Consider the following 19,422-nt stretch of genomic DNA (forward strand, 5'->3'; position numbering starts at 1 on the left):
GGGGTTTTTCCCCAACTGCCCAACTCATCTCATTGTGGTTTTGATTTGCATTTCCCTGATGATTAGTGATGTTGAGCACCTTTTCATGTGTCTACTGATGATCTGTATGTCATTTTTGGAGAAAAGTTTATTCACCTCCTCTATTTTTTAATTGGATATTTTGGAGAGGTTAAAGTTATATAAGTTTCTTATATATTTTGAATATTAACCCTTTCCTAGTTACTGCAATCAGACAAGAAAAAGAAATAAAATGCATCCAAATTGCTCAAGGAATTTAGTTATCTTTATAATGCATTTGTCTTGGTTTATATTTGTAGTTACTGAATTTGTAGGGGATTCTCCATCTAAATGCCGGCTTCTGACTATTTCATTATATCTTTCCATGTCATTATTTCAAAGTAAATTGAGATATGTATTATTGGAATACATATCATTTTATTAGACATCATTTTTCTGTTATTTTAAATTTATATCATGCTTAACACATTATTTTGACTTTAGAAGGCAGCCTGGCCTGTGAAGGTGCAGAGGATAGAGCAGGGGTCAGGAACCTATGGCTCGTGAGCCAGATGTGGCTCTTTTGATGGCTGCATCTGGCTTGCAGACAAATCTTTAATAAAAAAAATAATGTTAAAAATATAAAACATTCTTATGTATTACAATCCATTTATTTCCTACCGCTCATGTTCATGGTTGTGGGTGGCTGGAGCCAATCACAGCTGTCCTCCGGGACAACACCAAATTTTTATTGGATAATGCCTAACGTACACGGGTCATTGTATGGCTCTCATGGAATTACATTTTAAAGTATGTGGTGTTCATGGCTCTCTCAGCCAAAAAGGTTCCCAACCCCTGGGATAGAGCATCAGCCTGGAACTGTAAGGTTGCTGATTTAAAACCCTGGGCTTGCCTGGTCAAGGTACATAAGACAAGCAGTCAATGAACAACTAAAGTAATGCAACTATGAATTGATATGTCTCACCCCCCACCTCCTTTCTCTGTAAAGTCAATAAATTAAAAAAAATATACTAAAAATATAAGCAATGGGGTACATAGATTATATTGCCTATGAATTTCATTTTAAGATTTTAAAGGGGGATTAACAAAATATTTGTAAAAAGGTGACATTAAGCTCATTAGGGTTGGGAAATATTGTACTAAAAGGTGATAAAAACATGGGGTTGTAATCATGGGTTGTGTTAAATGCCATTGCTTACATGGTTGTACTGCCTCCCCCCATTTTACTGAAGGGAAGTTATAAGAAGCCTTCAGGTCAAGGAGGGTCCACCCCCCAAAAATGCTTTGGGGCTGTCTTTAAGTATCTCAATGTAAGGTTTCCTGTCCTTTGGTTCATTATTTGGTTCATTCATTTGGTTCATTTCTGTCCAGGTGTTCATTATTTCACAGTACCAGATGATCTGAAAGAAAGATTAAAAACAATATCTAGAATGTCTTTGAGGTTCTCAGGTAATAGGGAAAGACTTCTTAGTGCTCAGAAGACGGTGAATGGAGCAAAGCCAGGTAAAACCAGAGACCTGTTTCCTCTGTGAAGAGTTAACAAGCTCCAGAGAGCAAAGGCTGCAAATAAGAAGAAAATAGATAAAAAAATTCTGATTCTTTCTAGGTAAAAATTTTCCTTTTTCTAGAAATAAAAGTTTGATACATGCTACAACATACATGAACCTTAAAAATATGTTTGGTAAAATAAATCAGACACAAAAGAACAAATATTTTATGATTTCAACCTACATGAGATACCTAGAATAGTTAAATTCATAAAAAAAGAAGGTAGAACAGAGGTTACCACAGGCTGAGGGGAGGGGGAATGGGGAGCTATTATTTAATGGGTACAGATGTTATTGGAGATAATAGTTTTGGGTATGGATAGTAATGATGGTTATGCATTACTGTAAATATATTTAATGCTACTTAATGGTATATTACAAATGGTTAAAATAATGAATACTATGTCATATATATATATATATTACCACAATAAGAAAATTAAATTAAAAAGAAAAAACTTGCCTTTTAAAGTTCAACCTCCAAATATAATTTTATTCCTAGAGTCTGTAGATTTAAAAATCTTTATGCTTTTCCACTCACATCATTTCCTTGTAACTCTGTCTATTAAACCGTAAACACCATTTCATTGGGTGGAGTGGGCGTGGGGGAGGAACCAGGAAGTCCTGTGAAGGAAACTTTCCTATCGTTGTTTACTGTCAGGTCTTCAAATGCTACTTTTACAACAAAGCAGAAAAGACGACTGTTTGACATATAGGGAAGATTTATCATGTTCCAAATAAATTTTAATGAATGTGAAAGGACTTAAACTCCTTTTCTTGGGCTGTCTTGCCTGTTTTTCCCTTTGAAAGCAGTTTAATTTCTGTGAGCAGTCAAGAGGCTGGGGCCCAGGCTTGCTTACACAATCATACACACAACAATTTCCTTTCGGCAGAAATAAAAAAGGTCATTAAAAAAAATAAGGTAATCTGCTCCAATATCTAATTTAGGGGTTTGGTTTGGTTTTCTAGCTAATTTTTTTTTAACTGAAAGCAGTGTTCCAAAAATTATTTTTCCAGATACTTTCTTTTATGATGTTTTATACCTAGAGCAGATTTTCACCCTGCAGATATAAAATATAAAAGACACAAGCCTAAACACGGCGGGAAAGCTCTGCTACCAGACTTGGAAGGTGGAGGGCCAGGCTGGCTTGTCCTCTCCACTGTCCCTAACGGGACTTCAGTCTTTCCAAGCCCATCATCTCTTACTTTCTGGTTGACTGCTTTAAATGAGATAGATTTGATACCTTGTGAATGAAAAATGTATATATACACCTATATAAATGCGTATATAGATATACACCTGTATAAATGTACATATGCCTATGTATAAATATATATGTGTATATATACCTATGTATAAATATATGTATGTATCTACCTACGTATAAATGTATATCTACACCTATGGAAAAAATATATCTATATATACCTATGTATGAATGTATATCTCTACATATCTATATGCATATAAAAATATATCTATACATTTACCTACATATAGATGTGTGTGTCAATGTATAACATTAGCCAGGGGTATAACAGCTCCTTGTTTGGATGACCAGCTGCCCGGTGGACCGTGAATGTGCATGGAGGGTGGATTGGTGTGCCGAGCACCGCACAGAACTGCCGACCGGGCAGTTCCCCACTGCAGGTCAGAGGCCACGTGAAGCCGTCTCAGCCCTCCGGATCACCTGGGTCGAGCAATATAGAAACTTCAAAAAAAATCCCTGACTTCTTGGGGACATCAAAGTTTTTTTTTCTTTTTTAATTTTATGGGTAAGGCAAATAATAAAGTCTTTGTGTTTTATCAGAAAAGTTAATGAAGTTTACTCCTTTAGAACTTGGAGTGAACAGTAAACAAAATTATGTTGTCACTCTTCCTGGAGGACCTTTGTGCTATCACATTAAGCAAACTTATTTCTTCTCATGGGAACCACAGCTTGATGGCTCGTGCCATCAAGCACAAGTTGAAAAATAGAATACCATGATGCTGTTGGAGCCATGTGTGATGGAAAGACAGGCAGCATCAGGTTTTTAAGTGTCTGAAACTTTTAAACCTTTAAGGGAAACTGATTTGGGACCATTCTGTATGTCCATGGGGACTTTGTTCTTGAAATGTAGTGGAACAGCTCTAGTTCTCAGCTCTCTCACAGGCGGAGAACAAGTGCTGGGCACTGAGGCCCGTGTGGCGCTTTCCTGGGAGGGCAGTTACATTTCGGGGAGACTTGGGGGAATCTCAGCCGACCCTGCATGCTTAGTCTGGACTGCGCAGGTCTAACCAGGCCACAGGGCGGACAGGAGCCGGGAGCGCACCTGAACCACACCTACCCTGCCTCGGTCCCACTTCTGTGCTGCTCCGCGCTTCCGGCCAGGTCGTCACGGAGCTCGAGGACCAGCGGCCAGCAGAATACGGAGCAGGCTGGTCTGAAACTCCACTCCAGCGTCTGGAAAGTTGTCTCTAATATGGCAACAGGTCTGTGGGAGCAAACAATTTAGTTCATTTTGAGGAAGAAATATTTATGATCAAACATGACAGGTATAAAACGCTGGGAGAAACAACTTTATGGGCTGCGAAAAAAAGAGGGAGAGTTTACCCAGGGGCCTGTCCCTCTGCTCAGAGTGTTAAAAGCCTTTCTCCCACCCTGTGGTCTTTGGCAGGAGATGGTACTCACTGGCAGGAGACCTGGTTGTATTGCTTTTCCCTCGTCTCCAGTCAAGTTGCTCTGGACTCTGGCTGGCGCCCTGTTGGACCGTCACCTCTGACTACATTTCAAGTGGCATGTGGGGGTGTAGCTGGCAGGAGACCTGGGTTCTCTGTGGTAAAGGAGTATTCCAAAGAGCAGCGGAGGGAACAGCCACGTCAAGGCCTGGCTTGTCCGTGGGACGTGCCTTTGCCCGGAACCACGGGACGCCCGACCCCAGTACAAGGAAGGCCACATGGAGAAGCTGGCAAAGGAACCGGCCATCGGCAGGGCAGAGGAAGCAGCTTCTGTGGCTTTTGGAAGCGGCCACATGCCAGTGTTACACAATGTGATACGATGGAAAAAGAAAATAGTCTTTCTTGCTCTTCCAAATTAAGATAGCATTTCTTTGAAAAATTAATAAAAAGTAAGTTTTTTTAGAGTGAAAAATGATCTGGAGCGACTTGCCCATTAGCTGATGAAATAAATGGCATATGAACGTTTGAAAGGGAAATGGATAAATTGCATTTTCACTCAGCTCCCGCTGAACGCTGAGACAGGCATCCTGGTCAGGAGTGTGTGGTTTGCTGGTCAGAGGACGGGCGAGGGAGTCAGAAAGTCTGGGCTGCCTTCCCAGCTCTGCCGCTGACTCACTGGGTGACCTTGACCAACGGTTGCACCCTCTGCATCCCCATCTAGAAAATGGGGATTTAATGACAGTCCCCAGAAAGAAATGCTTGAGCGGTTTCTAGGTACATGGGGTTAGATATTTTGAGGTCCCAGGCAGGCAAAGATGGCATGAATTCCAAATTTACTTTTCTTGCACAGGGAAGCTTTTAGGAAAAAATTGAGGTTGAGAACACGATAAATCCCTGTTAACTGTCAGAGGTAACCATTGATATATGGCTTTAAAAACTCACATCTCCAAAGCCACCCCACCTTCCAAAGTTCCACGCTACTGGACCCTGTGCAGTTATTTGAAAACAATTTAAAATCAAATTCCATGGCACTGAGTCATCCCCTGCCAGCCACTAAATACTAAGATGAAAATCTCTTGTGACATCGAACACAATGGTTGCTCAGAGGTCTCGCGTTAGATACTTTAAGGAGTTTTCTATTATGGTTTGCTGCCTTCCATAGAACCTTAACAATTTGAAACACTGTTCATTACTTCTCAGCCAGAAAACGAACACCTCAGATTTGGGACAAGGACACTCTTTCACTGGGTCTGATTTGTTGTGGCTTGTTTCATAAGATGCTTTATGTGGGGGACCTACAGGGTGCTGTGGAAACAGTAACTAACAAAACAAGCGTCAGGAAGCCTGCATTCTGGCATTTCCATTCTGATGTATAAATAACTTAGTCTCCCTAGGCATCAGTTTCCCTATTAGTAAAATGAGGGTGTGTCTCACAGCTTGCTGGTGGTAGTGGTGTTGCCATGAAACCCTTCTTTCAAAAGAAGCTTTATGCATCATTCCAGGATGAGAAAGATGGAGGACGGGTCCTCAGCCCCTCTCTCTTCTGCTGACAAGCCAGTCAGCAATTTTGTGAAACTCGGCTTGAACACCACTGGCTTGAGTCCTCCAGGCCATTTTCAGTCTGGGAGAGTGTGTGGGTGAGAAAAGGGAGGAGGAATTGAGTCCGTTTACAACCAGGCAATGCGGGTTAGTGATGACGCTGAGTCCAGAGATGCTTATTTTTGGTTTTGGTCCAGTCATTAAAAATAGAAGGTCTTAAAAGTTTGGATGAAAGCCACTTTGTAGTGCCCTGTTTGATGTGGCTTTAGCCGGTACCCACATGGAGTCCACATAGTTATAGCTACTCTTAATTAACTGCTATGCCCCATTCCTTAATCGCTTCTGATAAATAAAATTGACTATGTTTTGTGCATAAAATTTTTCTTCACATGAGTGGTTTCCTTTGAGGAAAACAAAACCCTGATAAAATACTTTCTGATGTTAAGAGCTACATTTTCCCCTCAAAGTGAAAATAACTTTTAAAACTATGAAAGATGTGCATACATACTGATGTGCATACATTTAAAATATTGTTAGATATTCATGTGATTGAATTCCCAGATGAAATAGTGGGTTTTTAAGACTCATGACTATTTTGAAAATCAAAGAATACACATTCATAATCCATGCTCTTCTAATTTATATATATAAATATTTATATATATATAATATGTATATATAATATAATATATATATAATATATATAAATTAGAAGAATAAATTCACTTGCGATTTTAGGCACCAAGGTACAACTGCTTGTATACAACACCAGGCACAACTGCTGTTAACATTTTTACATATTTCTTTGAAGGCTTTTTCTATGTACACACTGTCTTACACATTATGCAAAACACTTTTTAAAGAAATGGCCTCATACATTTGTTTATGTAACTCTAGATGTTTCGAATACATGTATATCAACAACGTACACACATATACATATATGCATACATATACATATTTCACTGTCCATAGAGGTACATAGATTTCATCATTTTCAGTGGTTACACAGTATTATAATTCATGAATGTACTACTAGTTTTTTCATTGAGGAACATTAAGTTTTCCCAGTTTTCACTTTTATAAACACTAATGTGATGAAAATCTTTTATATGTAGTTTAGTGTATATGCCCAATTATTTCTATTGAATATATTTCTTAAAGTGAAACTTAAACTGTACACATATTTATAGTTTTAATTTGGCCATCAGAAAGGTTCATATGACCTACCTTAGTAAAATTTGCTTTCTGTTATGGGAATATTAAAAATGTTCTTGTATTTAACTAGAAAATAGAATGGCATTGTTTTTGAAAATACTTTATTTGTTTTTTTTTTCTGAAGTTAGAAGAGGGGAGGCAGTCAGACAGACTCCCGCATGTGACTGACTGGGATCCAGCTGGCATGCCCACCAGGGTGCGATGCTCTGCCCATCTGGGGCATTGCTCCATTGTGGTCGGAGCCATTCTAGCACCTGAGGTGGAGGCTATGGAGCCGTCCTCAGTGCTCGGGATAACTTTACTCCAATGGAGCCTTGGCTGCGGGAGGGAAAGACAAAGATAGAGAGGAAGGAGAGGGGGAAGGGTGGAGAAGCAGATGGGTGCCTTTCCTGCGTGCCCTGACCAGGAATTGAACCTGGGAATTCCACACACTGGGCTGATGCTCTACCGCTGAGCCAACTGGCCAGGGCCTTGTAAATACTTTTTTTATTGACTTTAAAATACATGTTTTTTGTTGGTAAAGGACCAAACTGAATGTTCTGAAAGAAGTAATAATTGGCTAGAAAGGTTCATTTAAAATATTGTTAGATATTCATGTGATTGAATTCCCAGATGAAATAGTGGGTTTTTAAGACTCATGACTATTTTGAAAATCAAAGAATATATGTTCATAATCCATGCTCATTAGAAATAAATCCTTCCCTCCCTTCTTTTATTTTTTTTTAAATTTTCACATGATCCATTTTTTAAAATGATGATTAGATACAGACAAGAGTGGGGTGAAATTAATGGATGGCAGTAAAACTTTTAACTGGGAAGCAGTTATACCACAGTCTATTGCTCTCTTAAATAACAGTAGGCTCAAGAATGACTTGCCCCTGAAAGATGAAATTAAATTGTTTGAGACCATCACTTTCATTTTACTGAACCAGTTAAGGAAGAAATACTATTATTTTTGTGCTGTGTATTGATCTATTGCACTGCACAATGCTGGCCTGTCACTCATGGTGACAATATAGATAAGAGATCACTTTGATTTTTAGGAAGTTCAAGTTGCAGGCAGGAATCAGTGTCATTAATAGAGTTTCTTTCTATTCCAGACTTGGGGACACAGAAACTCCAGGACAGGATAAAAACTCATCCTATTCCAAATGGGATAGATACCTTCAGCAAAATGCTCTTCTATGTAATAAACACCATTCAAGATATGTGAGTGACTAGAGAATACTTATTTCTATAAACATTGTTGTTATTATCTTAAAATTTCACATCTTTTTCAGAAATTAGAAATGTAAACCAAGGGCTTCTGGTTAAATTTAAAAACTGTGACTGTTAATGAGAAAAGTTAGTGAAAGAATTAATTAACCACTGCCCACAAATATTCAAATCACCCATCATTCTCTCCTGAACAAACACAAAAGATAACAGAAAGCACTTAATAAGGCACTTTATGACTATAATTTACCATACCACCATGAGTTATTACTAATGCATTTAATGAAAAGTTGAAGAGACTATGGCTTATTTGAACCAACTCATCAATCTGGAATTGCTTATAATGGAAAAGAAATGTTTATAAATAGAATTAAGATACAGACATCAAAAACACAAAGACAAGGCTAATTAATTGATGCTCTCCTTCCTTATTCCATTTTCTCTCACTCTCCTTTCTCTCCAGCATATAGGTTTACATTTAATCTGGAGCTTTAAATCAAAGGTTAGAAAAATTTTTTGATGATGCATAATATTTTAATTACTGCAATGAGGCTATAAACCAACACATAAACTGAATTTTCCTAGAAAAAAATTTTAACACTAAGATTGATATAATTGGTCTGGCGTTAATTTTTTAATTTTTAAGATTTAATTATTTTAGAGAGAGAGGATGGGGGGGAGTGGAGGAGCAGGAAGCATCAACTCGTAATTGCTTCTCGCATGTGCCTTGAAGGGGCAAGCCCAGGGTGTCAAACAGGCAACATCAGCATTCCAGGTCAATGCCTAATCCATTGCACAACCACAGGTCAGGCTAATTGGTCTATTTAAAAGGGAAGGGGTCTCCCAAACCTTTTCAGTCCATTGGGTTTGTATCATACTTTGGTTTGCCTCATCTGAGTGTTAGGAAGCCCTCTGCAAATCATCTCTATGAAGGAGGAAGTTTGTTCTAATAAAAGGGGAACAATTTTTTTTTCATTTTCTGTTGCATGAGGTTTTAGAACGGTTTCTATATATGTCTGCATCACGGAATCCAAATCTGAAATCTGTTTTTTGGTGCATGCTCTAGTTTTTATGCAATTTTAATTTCTTTTTGTTACAGTTAATGGCATGCATTGGTTTTTAAATTGGAGTTAAAGGGCAACAACTCTTGGATTGAACATAACCACAAGGCAGTTTAATGTTTTACAAACATCACTTTTACATAATTATAGTTGTTTTTAATGTAAAAAATTATTATCTGATAAAAACACCCTCTTATTTTGTTTTAAGATTGAATCATGGCTTCTTCAATGTAAGAATAGTCCTGACACCTTCTGTCATGTGACTATTACACATTTCAACGTCAAAGGTGTAATATTTCATCATTGTGACACGTGCATATACTGCCTATTTTCAAGTTCCCCTTGGCGATCAAGACAAGAATTGGGCTCCTCATATTGTGTGTCATAATTGTGAGGAAATGCTTTGTGACTGGACCAAAGAAAAACGCAAAGGAATGCCTTTTGGTATTCCCATGGTTTGGTGTGAACCTCAGGACCACAGCAGTGACTGTTATTTCTGTCTGATCCATACAAAGGGCATCAGCAAGAAAAAATGGCATATGATCACATATCCTAATATTCCTTCAGCAATACGACCTATCCCACACTCTGAGACACTCCCGGTTCCCGTGTTCAATGGTTTTATTTCTTCTAAGGACGAAGAAAGTGAACATGATAATCAAATGTATTTTGATAAGATGCATAAGGAAATGGTTATCGAATCTGAAGGGTCTTCTTCTGATGCCAAACAATCATTAACCCCTCAGCAGTTTGGCCAACCTGAATTGAATGACTTAGTAAGAGATTTGGGCCTATCAAAGAAAGCAGCTGAGCTAGGACAACAGAGAGGTTTCACGAAGTATCCTTGCTTTCTGTGTTTGTGGGACAGCCGAGCTCAGGAGAAACACTGGACACAGAAGGAGTGGCCGAAACGTGAAGCTCTGGAAGTAGGGATGCAAAATATTGTGAATGAACCTGTAGTTAATCGAGACAGATCATTTTCCCCCCACTTTACATCAAACTTGGCTTAATGAAACAGTTTGTTTAGGCTTTGAATAGAGAAAGTGAATGCTTTCAACATATTTTTTCTGCTTTTCTCGCCTTGTCTTTCAAAAGATTAAAGCAGGTTTACTCGATGGACCTCAAATTCAAACCCTCATATGTGATGAAGAATTTACCAGGAAGATAAATAAGGAGGAGAAAGTGGCATGGCAGTCTTTTGTGGCAGTTACAAAGAACTTCCTTGGCAACAAAAAAACAGAAAACTATGAACTTCTGGTTCAAAGGATGCTGTTTGCTTTTAAGATTCACTTCCTGAACAGTCACCTTGATAAGTTTCCCCAAAGTCTTGGAGCTGTTAGTGATGAGCAGACTACTGCTGGAGCATCAAACGAGATTGTCCTCAACAAGTACATAGACGCAAAAGCTACAAACACAAATTTTTGCCTGAATAGAATTTAAATAAGTTTTGTGCAAATTTTATGATTAAAATAAGTGTTTTAATATGTTCTATTTCGAAATTGCAGACAAATTCTGATGCAGTCATATCTTTTAGTGCATTAGTGTATTTCATGCATTATATAAATTATTATATTTTCACAAAGAGGATGCCCAAGAAGACATTCTACTTCACTATGTTAAACTAAATGTTGAAAATTTTACAATAAGATAAAAACCTAAATTCTTGAATCATAAAAATAAACTGTAGCTTACAAAGAAAAACTAATGTCAGATTTGAGATCAGCACACTCGAATTAGGTAAGAACAAGTGTTTCTGTGGATGCAACAAAAATTTTGTTCCCCAGTGCAATGAATAGCAATGGCTCAGATATTTATTTTCCCAATATCTACAGGAGGTGTTCTGCTTCTCTATTAACATTATTTATTTTCTCTTCCAGATGATAGTAATGTGGCCTACCTGATTTTAAAGATTTGGTTATACATATATTCATTAATAATAGAAAATAAAAAAAAGATATCCATACCAAGTAGTTCTGCCCAAGAAAATTCAAGCTTTCTTTGTGTTCTAAACTGTGGGCCAGCGGGGCCATTTGCCTGAATGAAAAAGCAGCCAGGCCCTGCCGGTTGGCTCAGCGGTAGAGCATCGGCCTGGCGTGCGGGGGACTCGGGTTCAATTCCCAGCCAGGGCACATAAGAGAAGCGCCCATTTGCTTCTCCACCCCTTCCCCCTCCTTCCTCTCTGTCTCTCTCTTCCCCTCCTGCAGCCAAGGCTCCATTGGAGCAAAGATGACCCAGGTGCTGGGGATGGCTCCTTGGCCTCTGCCCCAGGCGCTAGAGTGGCTCTGGTTGCGGCAAAGCGATGCCCCAGAGGGGCAGAGCATCGCCCCCTGGTGGGCAGAGAGTTTCCCCTGGTGGGCGTGCTGGGTGGATCCCGGTTGGGTGCATGTGGGAGTCTGTCTGACTGTCTCTCCCCGTTTCCAGCTTCAGAAAAATACAAAAAAAAAAAAAAAAAAAAAAAAAAAAAGAAAAGAAAAGAAAAGGCAGCCAATGACTGCAGGAATTTGTTGAAGGCATATACCCAACACCCCAACCCCTTTGTTGTGTATCTGTCAAGCTGCCTGAAGAGCTTACCTCTGAGATCATCCTTGAATAACCTTCTTAAGGACCCACGAGTTTGTATTTACATGGGGGAAGAAACATATTACCTGGTTAATAGAGTAGCCTGACTAATTTATATATGGTTATCCCAATATTCCAAGTAGCAGAGAACAGGGCTCCGAGGGGAACTGAAGGAAAGGATAAGAAATGAAAGGAAGTTGACAAAGTATGGGAACAGAGGTTCCTGCCCACACTGGCCCAATTCTGGATGCCCACCGAAACATTAAAGGATATTGATCTTACTTATCCTCACTGCCTTGCACAGTGGCTGGTGAAGAATGAATGAATAAAGAATGAATGTGTGGGTGTCAAGGTAAGAGTGTGTTTAACAAGTGTTGACAGTAGAGGCAACCTTATAAAAATGACTGGTTGGATGGGGATGGTGTGGATGTAGAGGGTATAACATTGTTTAATTTATTTAGGGGCAACTCTCAAGACCTGCAATTTGTCTTGGCAGCAGTCCCCTCAGCAGTCCCCTCTCACAGGATCTGCGGAGTATAAAATGGCTGGGTTCTCTTTCATGGCTTTGCACTCTGTCCACTAACCCACAGCATCTTCCACGTTTTCCTCAAGTTCATTGCACACAGGACTCCAACAATGAACTCCGTCCTCCGTCCAGTAGACGGTGCTGTTGTTCTCTGACCTTGCGGAGGGGGCAGCAACCTTCTTCACAGTGGTTCATCTCAGGTTTTCATAACAAAAATGTTCTCAGATATTTGGGCAAGGACTTTTTTTTTTCTTCCTATACTAGGTACAAAAATACCTCTTCGCACTAGGCCCAACCCTCAGGTCTTTCCAAAGCAGCATGGGGGAAAGACTTAGAAGATGTTCACAATGGTTTTTTACAATAATTCCCAGCCTCTCTGGGGTGGGGTCCTGACATGTTTTTTTTGAATTAGGCAGCTGGTGGTCAAATAACCTCCAACACTCAACCACCATCCTGAGTCAGTTGAAGGCCCCAAGTAACACACTTGGTGGGAGGCCTGGGTTGAGCGGGATGGGTCTTTCTCCCAGGGTGCCAGGGAGAACACAAGGCCATTGTCGGGTAGAGTGCAGGGGCTGCTGCTGCAGGCTCGGTCAGCAGCTGTCCCCAAATGCCCACTGCCAGGGAGTCCACAGAGCAGCACTGGCTGTGACCTCAAAAGGAAGGAGAAAGCTGCCATCCTGGCCTAGGGTCAAACTGTGTGTGGTGACAGGGAAAGGAATGTGGATTTTGGCTGAGTGAAGAGAGGAAATATGGGAACCGAAGAGAAAAGCCACCTGGGTTTGTTGAAGATTTAGCACCAGCCAGGGAGGGCAACATTTCTTGTCCTTTCAAGATGTGGTTTAGGAAGCAGCAATCTGTTAGCTGTTTGAGATGTCTCACTCTTTATTAAGTAAGTACCATCTCAGCTAATAAAATGAGCTCTTTAGTGGGGGAGAGAACTGTTGCATCCATTCCACGGAGACTGCAGGCACATCAAAGGAAGAAGGCATTTCACAAGCACACAGATTTCTCCTTGGCTTGCTGTCGAAACCCTCTAAGGAGGGAATTACTTAGTAAATGTCTTAATTACAACTGTGAATGGTAGAAAGTAAGTTGGCTTAAGGACAGGAATATCTGGGTTTGGGCCCAGTGTCTTCCATTTTCTAGGTCTTAATGGATTTGAGTAAGTCACAAAAATCTAAGTTTCTGATTTATTCCTCTAACATGGACATAATCATTCCTGTCCTATCTGTCTCGCTGTGTTGTTGTGAGGGCCACATGTGGAAAACCTTTCAATTCTCAAGATCCATACATGTGTGAAGATTTATATCTGCTAGAGAGAGGTCAGATCTCTATCCTCTCATTTCCAAAATGCCTCCCAGGTACTGCACAGAATACAGAAGTTGGACTCATATTAAGTACTGAAACAAACAGACAGATACACACATACACACACACACACACACACACACAACCCAAATAAAAAAATCAGTTATTTAGCAAACATGGTGATGGAATGATTTCAAATGACAACAAACAATGGAACATTGCCAGCCCTATGCAGTTGGGGTTCCAAAGTCCAGCTACTTGCGTGTTATTGTAAAGCTCTGCATTCAGAAATTTTCAACATTGAGCTTGATTCATAACTGAGCCCATTGCTTCTTAGCTGATTAACAGAGACATAAACCAGAATAGACTTCTCAGTGACCTCAGAAGGTTGAACAAATAATACGCCATCCAGGTTTTAATTACCCAAGAGATATGACAAAGACAAATGTGAAACCTTTGTAATAACCCCTGAATGTGGATATGAAACTGTTCACGTCAAAATGTTTTCTATTGAGAATAAAAGAAAAAGGAGTTAAAATATTATAAACCTGTGATATGAGATAAGACTCCAAAAAATATAATTCAACTTCTGCTAAGTGATAGAAATGCTCTGAAGTAGAAAACAAGAAAGAATTGCATGATTAAACATCTTAAGTCCTCAGAAAATCTCCAAAGTGAGCTGCCTTAGGTCCTTTTTATAACAAGATAGGAATAAATCAATGCAGATATACACACGTTAAAGTATGTCCAGAATTCTCCCCTGTATCCAGTTTTAGGCTATCTTTACCTGGCCAAAGGGAACACAGAATTATAAAAAGTGGCTGGCAGAATAAATCCACATAAGAGAATAAAATAATCATTCAGTCCAATAACTGAAGACAAACATTAAAACAGCTTTTTCGTTTGTTTATATTTGTGTCTCTCTGGCTCCTCACTGTCTCCCTTGCCCCATAAGAGTCATTTTAAAGGCTTGTATACCTTCTCCACCTCTTTGTTTGATGTGTTTTTGTCATACTCGGCACAGTTGAAGTGGCCACTGGGACCGGAATGCAAGGGAATTCTGACATGAAAACTATAGAATTATTTAAAACCTCTCAATCACTGAATTTAATTGAACTTTCCATGAAATGTCTAGAATTAGAGAAAAAGTTCATTAAATTTAGACTCAGCAACATGATGAACAATATTAGGTCACCATTAAAACAAATGAAAAATGTTTGTAATATAATGTAAGGGAGAGTTAGTATGATACTATTCAAAATACGGTGGCACATTATGTGAAATCTATACACAAGTGGAAGGTAAAATGTAATAAGAAAATACATGGATTGTGGTCATGTGCTTGATGATAAATTAATAATTTTAATACTATTTAGAAATTGCTTTTAAAAAAACACTAATATTGCTTTTTCTGGTTTAAAAAGTGGTTGTACCGATTGCCATTTTGATCTCAATAAAAAAAAGAAGAAATATCCAGGAATTCTTTAATGTTCAATTCAGTGCAGATTTTTTATTTTCTAGTACACTTGGGAAGATTTTGTATTCATGCCGTTTAATGTTTTTCTCTGGATGACATCCAAAGTTGTACTGCCGCCTTCCTAAGAGCTAGGTTGCCTGAATTTCACAACTATGTAACCCACTTCTCTTGAATAAATACTTTTCTTTACTAAGCTCTTAAAAGGTACATATGTAATAAATAGTTCAGTAGTATGCACCATGATATCGTTCCATTTCATTTCAATTTAATTTTTAAGATTTAATTAGGCATTTCTAAAACACACTGTGCAAAGTGCCGATGTTATAGAAAAAGAAAAACCAGAGCAATGGGGAAAGAAACTCTGAAAACAAAGTTGCTCTTAAATTCCTGAAAATCCCTGGGTTTCAGATTTAGTCAACATGTAGTGAGAGCTTAGGGACCACGAGAGGCACCATACCAGGCCTATTTGAGGACTTCTTATTTAACTACCTTATTGTCTTTATTCTTCACATGGGCACATGAAGCTCAGAGAAGTTCAGTCACCAGCCAAAGTCACAGAGCTGGTGAGAGGCTGGATTTGCATTGCAATCTTCTGATTACAGAGTTAAGGCTTTCTTTATCACAGCTTGCTCCAAGTTCATCATTTTATATAATGTCTTTTGTTTCTTTCTTTTAAATTCAAGTAATATCCTACACAGTGATTATTTCTTTTTTTAAATTTATTTTTATACAGGGACAGAGATAGAGTCAGAGAGAGGGATACATAGGGACAGACAGATAGGAATGGAGAGAGACGAGAAGCATCCATCATCAGGGTTTCGTTTCGACACCTTAGTTGTTTTTTTTTTAAATTTTAACCTTTTTATTTTGAAATAATTTCAAACATACGGAAAAATAGTACAAAAAGCTCCCACAGGTCCATCAAACATGAATGCTTTGAGACATTTTGTCTTTCTATATATATTATACAACATATTACTATTTTTTCTTACCACTTGAGAATAAGTTACAATCACCACACCCTTTTCTCTTCCAATTCTTTAGGCTGTGTTTCCCAAGTACATGCATTTTTCTTAGTTAGCTGTGATGCAATTGCCAAATTAAAATTTTTAATATTGCTAGAGCATTATTATCTAAATCATTCTTTTTTTTAAAATAAATTTTTATTAATGTTAATGGGATGACATTAATAAATCAGGGTACATATATTCAAAGAAAACATGTCTAGGTTATCTTGTCATTAAATTATGTTGCATACCCCTCGCCCAGAGTCAGATCGTCCTCCGTCACCCTCTATCTAGTTCTCTGTGCCCCTCCTCCTCCCCCTAACTCTCTCCCTCCTTCCCTCCCGCGTCCTCCCTCCCCCCCACCCCTGGTAACCACCACACTCTTGTCCATGTCTCTTAGTCTCGTTTTTATGTTCCACCAATGTATGGAATCATGTAGTTCTTGTTTTTTTCTGATTTACTTATTTCACTGTATAATGTTATCAAGATCCCATCATTTTGCTGTAAATGATCTGATGTCATCATTTCTTATGGCTGAGTAGTATTCCATAGTGTATATGTGCCACATCTTCTTTATCCAGTCTTCTATTGAAGGGCTTTTTGGTTGTTTCCATGTCTTGGCCACTGTGAACAGTGCTGCAATGAATATGGGGCTACATGTCGACACCTTAGTTGTTCATTGATAGATTTCTCATAGGTGCTTTGACTGTGGGCCTTCAGCAGACTGAGTAACCCCTTGCTCGAGCCAGCGACCTTGGCTTTTTACTCAAGCCAGATGAGCCCACGCTCAAGCTGGCGACCTCGGGGTCTTGAACCTGGGTCCTCTGCATCCCAGTCTGATGCTCTATCCACTGCGCCACTGCCTGGTCAGGTGTGATTATTTCTTAAAACAAACAAATATGAGACTAAATATGAGAAAGAGAAAATATGAAAAATAGAATGTAGGACTAGTAAATGAGGTAGCTAAGATGGTGATGTAATCACAAATGACTCCAATAAAACCATCTGCTTCTTCAGTCAAGGTATGCTGGTGAGTGTGATATCACCTGACCCGCAGGTGGTAGATTAGTTTCTACCTGACCAACATAAGCCTGGACATGCTCCCTTTGCTCTGCCAATTACTGAAGGGATCTAGCCTGACACCTGAAACAAGGATGCCCTGTCTAAACAGGGACAGTTGTACTGCCCAGGGAGGTGAAACAAGTGTCTTCTTGCTTGATGGTGGCCTTTTGGAGTGATGGGGACCGAGGTTCTCAGCTCAGTGGCCTAGCACTTTGTATAAGTAGGAAAACAGGATAGGGACTCAAGGAACCAAGCCAATTCAATAAAAACAAGAACTGATATATCAATAAGACTTATTTTCTTTAGGAGAGGCCGTTTAGAATGGTGAAATAAAAAATACCTCAAAGGACTAGTAGGCAGACACCTAGATTTTAGTCCCAGGCCTTTCATGAAGGAACTGGGTGGGTTGAGGCAAATCACATCACCATTTTGGGCCTCCATTTTTCAGACATAAAATGAAGAGATTGAATTACATGGTATAATCTCTCTTCCAACTCTCAGCGCTCTCTCTCTCTCTCTCTGAGGTATGTTTTGCCAGCAGTTTCTAATTTGCCAGTAGATCCAAAGGTTTAGAACTGAGGTAAATCTAAAACCTTTGATCACTGGGGCATCCCGAAGCTCTGGGGCAAAGGAACACAGCTCTCTTCCAATACCGACAATAATCGTTCTTCATCACGATGAGCCTGCTTTGACTGGATCTTCAGTAACCCTTTTGAGAGCATTGGAAATTTTATGAATTATCTTTCAGGATGGGCTCAAGAAATGCTTAGTTCAAATAAACAAATACCACAGAGCTGGAAAAAGAAAAGACCGCTGGTAAAGAGGGACCCTCCATAGGTAAGACTGGATTGAAGTCCAGCAGAAGCCCTTGGAGGAAGACGTCCGGGTGAAACCAGAGAACGACTCAGTTATTAACTCAACAAACTAGACACTTATCAAATTTAAAACTTCAAGCTGGTTAGTTGAGATACAATATTTGATTACAGATACTATCTTCAAAGGCTTTTTAAGTTCAAAGGTGACATTAAACTCTACATAAGTAATAATGATACAGGGCAGGAAACATTGCTTCACTAGAAATAGAGGTGGAGGTAAAGGTGCCACTATGATCTCAACGAAGGCACAACAGCCGATGATCAAAAACATTGGGAAGTGACGTTGGAACCAGGCGTGCGATGGAAGCGCTCTGAAAGGAAGCCAGTCCCAGCTGCACACCGGAGAATGAAAGTACTAATTCCGGGTTACTTAGAACCATTTAGGATCCAACCCAGAGCATAACCAGAATTTTAGGATTCTCTGATCCTCCTGGGCACTGTGGATCCTGCCTGCTGTTCTTGGATCTTAAATTGTACTGTGAGCAGAAGCAGAGCTTCTGTTTTGAGATCATCTGGCTATTTTGGTCATGTGGGTGTATCATGATTTTAGGAAAGAAAGTTTAAAAATGCTTGCAATAGTATATTGAAATGATTACATTTTTGAGTTGTCAGGCAGACCTAATACACCCGAGGATTAGATTTGAGGGAAGGCTTCCTTTCCCCTTCCCCTGCCCCTAGTTGTCCAAAAACTGGAGCCAGCTGCCGGGCGATGTACTAAGAGCCCAGGACTTAGAGTCCAGTCCCAGCTGCGCACCCTGCTCGCATTAAGACTTGAGCACATTACTTTGAGCTTCCGCTTCCTTACCTGTAAAATGGGGTTTCTAGAACTTGCTCTATCTACCCTACTGGATTCTTACAAGAACCGAATTAGTGAGGTCACATGTAGGTTTGTACTTCCTTCTTCCTTAGCAGAGGGAATGTGTCTCGTGCCTCTTTATCTCTTTAACCCCTAACACGTAATATTGCATATACCAGACACTTGCTGAATTGTGTCTCGTTGTGCTGCCCTTTAAACAAGCCACACTGAGCACTTAGCTACGGCTTTGCTGTCCTGAGTGTGGATTAGGCTCCCCCAGTGGCTCTTTATCCCTTCGGTCCATCATGCCCAATCAAGGTGAGCCTCTCTGATGAAGTACAGTGTAGTCTTCCTCAGCTGGAACCATTGATGTTTTCATTAGATCGTGCCATTTTCCTGTGGTCACCATTTATCAACCCACACACAATGTCATTTGTCATAAAAGGATTTGCTGTTCAGGAGCCTAGGGTCTGTTCTGTGTTAGCTAACAGCTATCCGCCACGGGATGGCTTAGAACACGGCTCAGCGGGAATCATGGACATGATTTGTTTTATT

At 39.6% G+C, this 19,422-nt stretch overlaps 1 long non-coding RNA gene across 2 annotated transcripts; it reads right to left on the bottom strand.

The window, feature by feature from the left end:
• Positions 1–1,213: 1,213 nt before the first annotated feature.
• On the bottom strand, positions 1,214–4,344 carry LOC136310189 (uncharacterized). 2 transcript variants are annotated; one of them, XR_010726527.1, is made up of 3 exons: positions 4,238–4,344; positions 3,894–4,040; positions 1,214–1,418 (listed from the first exon to the last, which is right to left on the bottom strand). It is a non-coding gene; the product is annotated as an uncharacterized lncRNA (long non-coding RNA). The 2 variants fall into 2 exon arrangements; XR_010726528.1 differs by lacking the exon at positions 1,214–1,418 and adding an exon at positions 3,080–3,256.
• Positions 4,345–19,422: the final 15,078 nt, after the last annotated feature.

The sequence above is a fragment of the Saccopteryx bilineata genome, chromosome 7 (genome assembly GCF_036850765.1).
Source record: "Saccopteryx bilineata isolate mSacBil1 chromosome 7, mSacBil1_pri_phased_curated, whole genome shotgun sequence".
Classification (NCBI taxonomy): domain Eukaryota; kingdom Metazoa; phylum Chordata; class Mammalia; order Chiroptera; family Emballonuridae; genus Saccopteryx; species Saccopteryx bilineata.